Below are 12,894 nucleotides of genomic sequence, written 5' to 3'. Positions count from 1 at the left end.
AAACTGCACCATATTGTCCGCTCATGTCACCAAAAATGCCCTACGCCAGCGGACACGGAAAATCCCGGCCCATGGTGAGGACCAGAGGCCACAAGGAGCACTATCGGAGACCCTGTGCTTACACTGGGAGAAGATCACCTAGCTCTGCGAGCAGATCATCTGTGTGAACTGCATACGTGTACCCATTCTGCACTTGTAAACTTCATACTGCAGAACCAATGCTGACTTACTATTTGGCAGGCAATTGCAGACAAAATCCTCCATTCATCACTCATCAATACTCCCAGGAGTATGTGATACATTGCTCTAAAAAGAGCGGAAGGTGAAAGATACCCATGATCGACATACAGGTAATGAATTACCCAACCTGAATATCGGCCAGAAAGTTCAGGCACAACTCCCAACTGATGGCACCTGAATTCAGAAACTGTCAGCACATGCCCAGAACCAAGATCGTATCAAGTACAAACATCAAATGACATGACAGTGCAATGAAGCTGATGCCAAATCAGGATACCACAACCAGAAACATCAAGTAATCCTATTGCAACTAGGACACGGTCTAAGACACAATACCAACACAGCAACTCTAACCACTATACTGAAAATGTACAGCAGCCTCCAGCAAAGATCTCCATATCTAAGTCTGGATGAATAAGCAAACCGCAACATGTTTCAGAGACTTGTAAATTTATTGCCCTATGATAAAGCACATTCAGAGACAATATTATTTTCTTTTGGTTCTTTAAGGGTAAAGCTTTAGTTTAGAAAAAAGGGATGTTGTGAATGATGGCATGTATCTTTCAGGGGGCATATTTTAAGCTGCTGTCAATCATTACATGCCTCAGTAGCATTTGATGTATTTGTCTCATGACTTGTTGTCAAGTCTGCAGGAGTAGAGATTAGATGTACAATACATAGTCTCCCCATTAACTCTATCTGTATCTAGTCTTTTCTTCAAATAAAGAATCCACATTATTGTTTCACCAATCCATGCATATGATTGGTACATTAACATTGAAGAAAAGAACATAACAAATTGACCCATTACCCTTGTGGAATTTTAACACAAAGGGAAGTAATGAAGATAGTTGATAATTAGAAATCAAAAGAAGACATAGAAAGATGGAAGTCAGGAAGATCGGTGACTGATTATTATTTTGCATATATAATTTCAACAATTCAAATGCAGTTAGTCAGCTCCTAGGAATTTGGCAACCTGCATACTCAGTATGCAGGTACGATATGGGGAGGTCATAAACCCCTACTACAGCCTAAAAACATGATACAAAGAAGTTTTCATATTCAACAGCTATTGTTCTTCTCTTTACAGAGCAGGAAAGTTTTCAACAGAAGCTCGGAAAGTAAATCAGTAGCAGGAGTAATACAACAAATCATTTAATCATTTCAAGCATACAGTCATTACAGTCATAGGATGGGGCAAGTGATACCTAAATTGGAGGAGGCAACTGAACTGCTAGTATGTATAACTATGATCCCAAAATTTATGTTTCAGCAATGCCTGTATTATCTATGCAGCGAGAACATTCCTAACAGTGTGTTTGCACTCATGATATGACTTTTACTTTTTTAAGGAAACAGACCTGAACACTGAGGGCAGTCTGGCCAAGAAGCGTCAACCCAACACACTATCATAATCATAATCTGTAGCAGGCAGCAACCCAGATACATATACGCCACTGATTTAGAAGAGGAAACACATGTTGGGTTGATCTTTATGTGAGGCGTACATGGGCTGGGCAGTGTGTGAAGTGTGCTTTGTTCATGACCTCAATTAGCATATATTCTGTTCTGTTCTACTGCCCTAACCCTCGTCTTTATTGTACTCTACTCCCAGTCACCCATGTTTTGCTCTGTTTCCTCTCCCCCCTCCACCATGCAATATTTTCTCTCTTCCCCACTGTGCTTTGCTTCCTACTTAAGATATTTCCACGGAATTCCTTTATCTGATATTTTAAGATAGCAATGAATTTCTCTGTTAAAATTATTTGTATAAGCATTTAGAGGATAATACCACACAATGCAATTTCACTGTCAGAAATAAATTTAAGCTGTACAATATGGGTAACGATAGAAGAAAATGTTTAAAAACACTCGCAGCTTTCTTCAAGTTGAGTAATTATGCAATCAAAAGCAATATAAATGCTTGAAGCATGAGTTTGCAGTAGATATATGTAGGCAATGATGAGCAGAAGCTCTAGGGAGCATCAATGTAGCCTCTGATGGAGAATTTCTTTCTGCAGTACACTGATCGCTACTCACTGAAGATTTTTTCCTTGAAAAACATTGCAGTGATCTTTCATAGCAACATAAATGAATTTGACATCTGCTTCAAAGCTTCAGTTGTATTATTCTCTTGACATTTAATTAGACTTAGACTGAGTTCCACAACAAAACGAATATGCTCTGTTTCCTGTTGGCATTTCTGTAATATGGTCATATAGCCTTTTTAATAAAAGGTTCATTACTTACCTTTAAGTGCAAACTTGTGTCTTTTGTTTGATTTAAATAAAGTATTTGTTTGATACACTGAACACTTAAATTGAAGAGAAAAGCACAATCGTTTTACAGAAGTAAAATTGAAAAAAAAGATCCTTTACTTGCAAATACAGATAACTCTTGTGAACAAAATTGTCAGCCTTGGAGTTAGAACGTTGTGAATTCAAGTCCCATTCCAGCCATTTGTGTACAAAAGCTAGGCTGACACTCCAGTGCACTACTGAGGGAGTGCTGTACTGTCATAGGTACCATTTTTCAGATGAGGAGTTAAGCCGAGGCCCTGAGCTAGACTATTGTGCCCCCATCAGACATGTTTTCGATGCGAGGTGGGGTCACGTAAAATAGGGTGGGTGCCCATCCCACCACCTTTCCAAACACCCCTGAGCTCACCCCATAATACATGGGATGGGCGGGCACTGAATGCCGTATTTTAAATAGCTAATCAAGGATCAATTGAGCTTGTTAACAAACCAGTTGACCCCAATAATACACTGCCCACACCATAATACAATTAGCGTGGGCAGTCGGCTGGGTGTGGGCAGGCTGCTAATTTTTTTTTAAAGTTTTAAAACTTTTTAACAGGGTGGGAAGTAAGGGGGGGTACTATTTTGGGGAGGTGCCCTTTGCACATCAGGGGCAGCCCTCCCTAAGATAGTGCCCCCTTCTTACCCACCTCCTCTGTAAAACCAATCACTCTCAACCCCCTACCCCACTCCTTAAACTGTCCAAACCCTCCCTTCCCAATACCCTGGACTTATGGTGCTGGAATCCATGGGCCAGGTCTTCTTGGACTGGTTGCAGTCCCGGCAGCCCCCTCTAATGAACTCTTGGCACTGTCTGGACTGCTGGAGCTGCTGACTAATCCGATTGGCCAGCAGCTCCAAAAGGTGGGACTTCCTCCTCAGTGAGGGACAGAATTCCCACTGGCAGCATATTGTAGCTGTGGGCAGGATGGCATGAAGCAAGTCAGCTCCAAGCCAAATTTGCTTCTGGCGTCCGCTCCACCCTAAATATTCTGCCTCCTGTCTTCCCCCTCAGATCAACATAAAAGATAGCGTGGCACCATTTCAAAGAAGAGTGGGGGAGTTATGCTTGATTTCTTGGCCAATACTTTTCTTGTAATCAACATCACTAAAACCGATTTTTCAGTCATTATCACATTTCTGTTTGTGGGAGCTTGCTGAGTGCAAGTTGGCTCCCGTGTTTCGTTCAACAGTGACTACAATGCAAGCATGCTTCCTTTAGCTGTAAAGCACTTTGTGAAGGAGGCAGCTATAAATAATGAGTTATGAGATTGAAAATAGTGATTCTCCTGTGAAGTAGGGAGTAAAAGTGAAAAACAGAGTTCATCTGCTGGTCAAGGGTTCAGAAGTTTCTAAATATGTCTGGGCATAATTGTGTGCTCAAGGACACCAACACTCTGTGGCATAGGTTGTGGTATATTCTCTAACACAAGACAGTTCCCGAAAAACAGGAACTGGCCTCTACATCACCTTAGCAAGGCATTGATAAATTGTAAAATACCACAATCATTTTTCAGTTGAATCCTGGAAACTGAGTGCAGGAAGGAATTGACCACCATCTGCACCCAAGAATCCTGTTTGCTTGAAGGATGTTGGCTAAAACAAAGAAGGTTGTGCAGCGCATGTATTCACATGCTACCTGTACTCACATGTACTCACATCACCTGTACTCACATGTACTCATATGCTACCTGTACTCACATGTACTCACATGCTACATGTACTCACATGTACTCACATGCTACATGTACTCACATGCTACCTGCTGGCTCAGCTCTTATATGGTGTAAATATTGCAACCAGCCTGTGAGGTTTTTGGATTTGTCGGATTCACAGTAAAGGTATAGCTACTGTAGTGTAGCAGTGATGGTTCTCTCCTTCACTGGGATAAAGGTATCTTTCTAGACTCTATAGTTTCCTACTCGGGGATTTAAGGTAAATAGCACTTCGAATGTTGATGGATATTTTAAATATCACTCTGTATCATTATTTAAACCTGGATTCTCTAATAGAAACAAGATTACTTTATTTTCCTAAAACCATCAATGTTGCGATTGACTTACCATCAAAGTGAATTGCATGTTTGGTTTTTAATAGTTAGAAGTTAGAAAAGATATTGGGAAAAATTGCACCAAGTACAGTAGCAAGCGGGTAAAATGGAGTCCTACCTGCCAATGAAAATGGCGGGTTTTCACACTGTATCGTCAAGAGCCCATCTCATTATTTATTCACCACAATGAAACAAGATGTTTCCATGGCAGGCGAGTTGTCATTTGCCCGCCCACCATCGCCCCGCTGTTGCATCACGCTAGCCGCCATCTTTAAAAGGCAGCCGCCAACAAAGTGCTCATCACCACCAGCTCACCACCGCTGCCTGGGAGACATGGCCAGCAAAGGTAAAAAGAGTGCAGCTCCCCAATTCAATGACAGGTCCCTCGAGCGACTGCTGGATGCCATGGAGGCCCACCGGGATGTGCTCTACCCCTGCTCTGGCCACAGGATGGGCAGCAATGTCACCAACCTGGCTTAGGAGGTGGTGGTCAGTGCGAACGCCCTGCAGAGGAGGACAGCCACCCAGTGCCACAAGAGGCTGAATGATCTCTTCCGTTCTGCCAGGTAAGTCACTCTTTTCATCACTCCCGACTCACACACTCATAAACCCATCACACATCCACAGGGCCCTCACTCACTGCCAGTGCAAGGGACATCACCGTTCACTCTTTCAGGCAAACTGTCATTGCCCTCATCCCATCCACAGAACCACTCAACACTCACACAGGCCAGTCACACTGATCATCTGGCCTGGCACGGGCCTGATACACTTTCCCCATCTCTACCCATGCAGGGCAAACTGGCTCACAACAGGAGGGAAAGGTCACAGACAGGTGGAGGGATCTTGGAGATCAAAGTTCTGACAGAATTCAAAAACCGAGCCATCCAGTTGGCCGACGAGGATCGGGACCGGCCCTGTGCTGACAGTGAGGTCAGCGCTGCTCTACCAAGTGAGGGTCCAGAGTGCAACATCCATCAGATAACCATGCTGTGAGTGACGTGTCCTATTTCACAGGCCACTGCCATATGCTAATTATCCCTCCTTGCTTCCGCAGGCACATCTGCCAAACAGCCAACAGAGTCCATGACCCATGGCCTTGAATCAAACCCTAAAGAAACCTCTGAAGAGGAATCTGGAGGCACCCTCCCTGAAGTCCCATCACAGCGCTCACCCACACCCTCTGCTAGCGCAGAGACACACACCTCGGTGGGCCCTAGCTTTAGAGTAGCCTCCAGACCACAATCTGGTGAGCACATTGCATTTTCTGAAACACCACAGACGGAAGGCAGGGACTTCTCAGGTCCCCGGCACTCGCGGGCTGCTGGAGGCCAGAACTTTGCTGAGTCCAAGTCAGATGAGGAGCCTCTGGACTGGGTTATGTCACAGTTGCTGGAGCTGTAAAGGCAACTCGGGAACATCAGGAAGGGATGTCCGCTGCACTCCTCAGAACGCAAGGCATGATGGAGAAGTCCACCCATCCTCAGGCTGAGATGATAGCATCGGCATTGCAACGCACCGAGGTCAACATTATCAGGATGGCGGATTTCATGGAGACCTTGGTCCGGGACGTCGCTCCTGCACTGCAGTGCGGGCTTAACTCCATTGCTGATGCCATAGTTGGCCTCCACAGTGTGTACCCGAGAGGGGTCCTGGGCAGCTCGATCACACTCCAGCTACTCCTCCTCCTCAAGGAGTCAGCCAAGGACCCTTAGCACCCATAGGGAGGAGGATCAGCAGGTGTACACTCTGGGGCCATCCACCCAGGTGACTCTGGGAATGTCCGGGCCATTCGAATCCCCTCTTCCTGTGACCTCAGCAGCTCCAGCTCCACAGGCTGAGGAGGGAGCCACTGCCACACAGCAGGACCCCGAAAGCAGGCCGGGACCCTCCAGGTCTCAGCTCTCCAGAGGACGCCCGCCAAGGTCATCACAGACAGGGAGTCACAGTCAGCAGGCTGCCTCCACCTCCTGCTATAGATGTCCAGGGAGAACCAAGACGTAGCGGTGGAGTTGGGAAAGTTAGGTAAAAGTAATTGCACATCCTGGCCACATGTGTTAGTCACTTGTACATACTGTTCACTATTGTCAATAAACTAAGAATGTCTCCCTGCCTATGGCTCCTTGTTCTGATGAGCAGTGTTCTTGTCACTCAGATGTGAAACCTTTCTGCACAAGATAAAGTCAGATCTCAGTCCAGGGCCTCTTCCCTGTGTCTGTGCAGCCTTCAGACCAAAGTGATAGGCCTCACACTCCCTGGACACATTACTGATGCCTGCACCTCGATGGTGCTGGTCATTGCTGCCAGAATGTAGTGGGCAGGCACCACAGAGTTCCATCATTCTCTCTGTGTGCTCTCAGCAACTTTATTATGGGGCTGGTCCCCATCAGACCAGCATCTGCGACCAGTGCTGCTGTACACCAGCTCCTGAAGGGCTGAGATGCTGAAGGCGGACACAGCATCAGATGAGCCTGAAGTTTCATGGCTGTGTCTCCGAGATGGCCCTGATTGTGGAGCACAAGTGAGCTGCCCTCGGCCAGACAGGAGTCAGACATTCTCAGAGGCTATGTCACGATCTATGGAGTATCCTCACTGCATGTCATCATCATCCTCCTGTCATTCTCCATGACAGGGGCATTCTCATTGGCGTTGCTTAAACCAGACTGAAGTCAAGTGTTCACAACTGCGATGTGAGAATCTATAGGGACAACTCTCTGCATGTCATCATTATCTTCCACAAATCTGACAGCTATGAGGGTCTCCCGAGCTCGCCTGCTTTGTCTAGCCAGTGCGAGGGCCTCATCCCCATCATTGTCACCACTGAGGACCCCCTCACCCTCATCCCCGTCAGCATCCTCCTTATTAGAGGAGACATGCAGCTCCTCCAGCTCCTCCTCAGTCAGCTCCTCTCCCCGTTGCAGTGCCAGGATGTAAAGGGGGCAGCAGACGACAATGATGTGTGACACCCTCTGTCGACTGTATTACAGGTTCCACCAGACTGGTCCAGGCACCAGAACCTCATCTTCAGCATCCCGATGGTCTGCTCCACCAAGTTGTGAGCTGCAGCATGAGCCTCATTATAGCGTCGCTCTGCTGCAGTCTGAAGCTGCCTCACGGGTGTCATCAGCCACGGCCTCTGTGGGTGGCCCTTGTCCCCGAGGAGCCAACCCTGCAGCTTCTGTGGACCCTGGAGGACTTCAGGGATCTGTGAGTGACTCAGGATGTAGGTGTCGTGCACACTCCCTGGAAAATGTGCGCACACCTGCAAGATGTGTTTGTGGTGGTCTCACACCAACTGCATGTTCAGTGAGTAGAAGCCCTTGCAATTGATGAAGTTCACTGACTGTAGTGATGGAGACCTGAGCGCCACATGGGTGCAGTCAATCGCACCTGCGCCTGTGGGAATCCCGACATCAGGGCGAATCCAATGGCCCTGGCATCCTGGCTGTCTGAGCCCGGACAAAACACAGAAAGGCGTGTGCCATGGAGAAGATAGCACCCATGACTTCATGGATGCATTTGTGGGTGACCAAAGAGATCACCTATCGAGCCCTGAAAGGAACCACTGCATAGAAATTGAGCACCGTGGTCACTTTCACAGCCATTGGCAGTGGATGCCCTCCATGTCACTTGGCACCAAGTGTTGCAGTAAGTGGCAGTTGTGAGCCACCAGATCCCTAGACATGCGCAGTCATCAGTGACACTGGTCCTCAGTCATCTGCAGGAATGGCAGGTGGCATCTATAGATCCTGGGTGTCGCTAGGCACCGAACAGCCATGGAGCCCGCTGTTGCTCCTGGGCAGTGTGTGTAGGAGCCCCTGCTTCATGAGGTTACTGCTCCTGCCTTTGCACAGCCAGAAGCTTCCTCCTCAGTCTTCTACGGTCTCTGTAGGCTATCAGGCACACAGCTAGGTTGCATGATCCTGACGTGGTTCTCCTGCAGCATGAAAGAGAGAGAGAGAGAGATGTGGTTATCATGGCTGTACTTACTGTGTGACTGCCCCTTAACACTTCCCAGAGAGTGCTGATCACTCCTCTGATGGCCAGAGGTGAGTGCACTGAATGGCTGCCCTGTCAACATGGGGGAATGCTGGTCCAAACTGGGGTGCTGAGATTGCAAGGGGCTGTGAGCTGTGAGCGCCTCCAGTAGTCATGGCCAGTGTTGGCAAGGAGATTGTACAATGTGTGCAGCCCATCCTTAATTGCCCTAGTTCAGGGGGCATTTTTTAAAGAGTCACCACATTGCTCTGGGTCTGGAGTCACATGTAGGTGACCAGACCAGGTGAGGGTGGCAGATTTCCTTCCCTAGAGGGCATTAGTGAACCAGATGAGTTTTTACGAAAATCAACAATGGTTTCCTGGTAATCATTAGACTCTTAGTTCCAGATATTTATTGAATTCAAAGTCCACCATCTGTCGTAGTGGGATTTCAACCTGGGGCCCCGGAGCATTACCCTGGGTCTCTGGAAGACTAGTCGAGTGACAATACCACTATGTCACTGCCTCCCCCTATCTGTTGCAGTTGCAGGGGCATGGTCAGTTTATACTGGTGTCCCTAATGTGTGGCCACTCTCCTCGCTTAACTTGACCCTCACCTCGATTGCCTGTGAGCAGGATGCAGTGCCAGAGCAGCACTTGACTGCCCCCCCCCCCACCCCCCTCCACAGCAGTTGCTCTGAGTCTGGCCAGCGTTTGTCCTCAGACACCAGCACCACCCCCCCCCCCCCAAGCAGTCGCCTGTGGGGCCAGGCACATCAGTTGCCCCCAGTGCCCCTGAGGCCTGTAAACAACAAGCGAGTTGTGGAGAATGCTGCTGCTAACTCACCTCAGTTCCCCCAAAGTGAAGGCCGCTAAAGATGAGTTTTTACGATAATCAACCACACGTCGCCTGGGTGCTGTTGTGAAACATGTCGGCGTGCTTTCCTGCCAATGTGGACGAACGATACTGTGAGGTTCCAATTATGCTGATGTATTACAATTGGCTCCCTGCTGACCGATGGTGGGAAACACGGCCCGACAACGGCGGGCTGAGCAGATGATCGCGACTTTCCTTCATGCCATCTTGAAGCAGGTAGCACCATCTTTTTCACAAATGCCACCTATCAAGCACAGCAAATTCTGTCCACTGTCTCATGTAGTGCTCTGTATCCAAACTCACGAACCCATCTCTGTACACTTCTTACTGAAGAGGTACATTATTGAGGAGATTTTCCCAGTCCCTTATAATATCCAGGTTGTTATAATCTAGCTAAAACTTGTTTAAAAGGCTATCTGGAGGACGGTAATATTCTCTGGTGGTTCCTTTCCTCTGGGGAAAGTTAGACCAGCTCTTCAAACCCACTTAAGTGTCTTGGAGGCCTGGCTTTCTCAACCTTAAGTGAGAGTGATCATCCGAATTGTACACCTGATCTGGAATTGTCCCAAAAAGGGACTAGAATTATAATCAACGTCAGCTTTTGGATGCCCTGAGAACATGAAAGGTATTATATAAATACAAGTTCTTCCTATTATGCACAGAAACCGCTCATTCTCAACCTGGAGCAATGCTCAGATTGTTGATGGGTGTTAAAAGGCAGTGTCATTTGACAAGTAACGTTTAGGAAAAGAATTCCCCTGTGTATTAGATATTAAGCATAGCTACAGCCAGCATGCTAAGAAATCCACCCACCCCTCTCCCCACATAGCTACCTTTTCTCTTAGATTGTAATCGGCCTATACAATGGATATTTCCCTATAGGAATTACATCTTCAGGCAAAGCGTGGAGAATTGCAAGCAAGTTATGTTTTAAGAGATGTATTTGGAACTTTGATGGAGGTTGTCCCTCCCTAACTTCAGCAAAAATCTCAAAGGATAAGTGTGAGATCAGGAGAAGCACTGATGAGTAGATGAGAGTACTGCAATTTAAGATAACGGCTGGAACCTTCTATTGTGGAGCCTAAGCTCAGTGGTGGGTGCGGAAGTGGGAGTGATTTCTGCTGGGCTGGCTCGAGTAATCTTGTGCTGTTCGGCCCATTCCATTTGCATCCACGAGGAGCTCGCCAATTCTCGCATTGGGGACAGGCAGGAAGGAGCTGTTACCTCATGGGGTCAAAGGTCTGGCGTGCCATGTTTAAAGGGCACCCTTCCACCTTTGCCTGGCCACTGCTCCACCCTTCCCCGGTAGCCCTTCCTCCCTTCCTTGGTCATCCTCTATTCAACTTACACTGCCATGCCCTGGTGCCAAGCATAGGCTGGCATGTACAGACGCTCCCCAAAGTGGACAATGCAGCGTCAACTCACTATTAATCATAGAAGAAAACAACCTCACCGGGTGCACACAACTAATGTGCAGTGGTAAAAGTAAACGTTCTAATTTCTCACTGGTGGGAATCTTAATTCCAGCAAGTTGGCCCTTTAAGACCATGCATTTTCTGCTAATGCATGCAAAAGATCTTCCGACACTTTTCATTGGGAAGCTTGAGCCGCCTATAAAGACCCCAGAACAGAATTCCTAAAGTTCATCCCGCTGTCGGAAAATTGATTTTTGGCTTCACACCAAATTAGGCTTCCCCCCTAAACCCCCTGCCCCCCCCCCAACCCACCCCACCCCAACTATTAGCAGGACTGGAAGATTCCGCCTAACATTTCTGAAAGACTTGGAGGCACCTAAAGTTCTCCAAACCCATTAGAACTCTTTACCAAGGCTGAAATGGTGGGGGACCGAAAGGATACCATATTTAAAATTGACCCAGCCAGTTTCAGGAAGTTTCACCTGCTCAGAAGTGTTGGTTACATCTGAAGCCGTCAGGATCCAGCTTGGATATCAGCGGGTAAATCAGCCAGTCAGCTTTAACTGCCTGGCAACACCATTCAAATCATCCCATAGATCAGAAGGATCTAAGTATCATCAGAAAAAAACAGAGAAATGCCACATCTTTTCCTGGTGGTGGCTGCCCAATTTACGCCACTAGAACTTGACGCTTGTGTGAGGTGTAAGAGGTCACATTGAATTATTTTTTCAAAAGAATCCCCAACTGCTTCACGAGATAACCAGGGAAAGAAGGAGAACACTGAAGGAGGAAATTAAAGCAAAGCCCCTTTTAAAATACCGATCCTAGTGCATTCTTTCCTCATATGTATGGTTCTCATTGCTCTGCACACAAAAATGGCATTCCGGTGCCGTCAAAGGATAGCAATTGTACAAAATAGAGCTTTTGAATATTGCTGAAAAGAGAGACATGTTGCCGAAGCTTTTTGTTTACACTCATCAGGACAAATGCAAGAATGCGAAATTTCAAATGATCACAACAATTTTTTGTTTGAAATTTGACATTCTTGTATTTGTTGTGAACAATGCAGGACGAAAAGCTTTGGCAACATGTCTCTCTTTTCAGCAATATGCAAGTACTGTACTACCGAGTGACTGTTTATATAGTTTTTTGTTACTGAAGTTTATACGTCAGGTTGTTGAAGTCCATGATTAAATGGGCTGTAGTGTCCGAAATGTGATGTTTCCAGAAATAATTGAGTCCTGAATGCAACGCAAGTTTATTTGGAGAGATGATTACATATTTAGCACGATTTGACCACAGTATGCACCAACTGGAATGCAGAGTCTGCACAGGTTACAAAGTGCCTCCATGTTGAGGGGGGTATGTGAGAAATTGAATACATGTTTCATCTGACAAAAAGTAATGGCAAATTACAGCACAGCAAAGTGCAGCTCCATAGCTCAAGATGATTAAAGTAATTTCTCTCCATTTGAGCCATGGAGGAGAAATGGTATCACCCTCCCCTATTTCTCCTCTTAAATACCTCCATAGACCAACGATGATTTGAAATCATAGAGGAAGAAAAGGTCATTTGCCCCATCAAACACATCCTTTATTTAGAATATGTGCAATCCAGAACATCATGGATGCTCCTTACTTTAATCCCTTAGAATAGACCCTACGTAGTTCCAGAGTTTCTCATCCTCTTGCTAAGTAAATCAGCCAAGAATATACAAGTGCATTTCATAAAGAGAATGATTTGCCTTTATATGAATTTCACAACCTCAGAGCATCCTAAGGCCACTTTAAAGTTAATGAAGAACTTTTCAAATATAGTCACTGATGTAATGTAAGAAATGTGGCAGCTGATTTGTGCACAGCAAGCTCCCACAAACAGCAAAACAATAATGACCGGTGTTTTAGTCACATTAATTGAGGGGTAAATATTGATCAGGACATCAGGGACTGCTGCCCTGCTCTTTTTCCAATTAGTACAGTGGGATTTTTTTTTAATGTCCACCCAAAAGGGTAAATGAGGCCTTGCTTTTA

The sequence above is a fragment of the Carcharodon carcharias genome, chromosome 17, assembly GCF_017639515.1.
Source record: "Carcharodon carcharias isolate sCarCar2 chromosome 17, sCarCar2.pri, whole genome shotgun sequence".
Classification (NCBI taxonomy): domain Eukaryota; kingdom Metazoa; phylum Chordata; class Chondrichthyes; order Lamniformes; family Lamnidae; genus Carcharodon; species Carcharodon carcharias.
The sequence above is the reverse complement of the archived record's forward strand: the minus strand, read 5'-3'. Positions refer to the sequence as shown.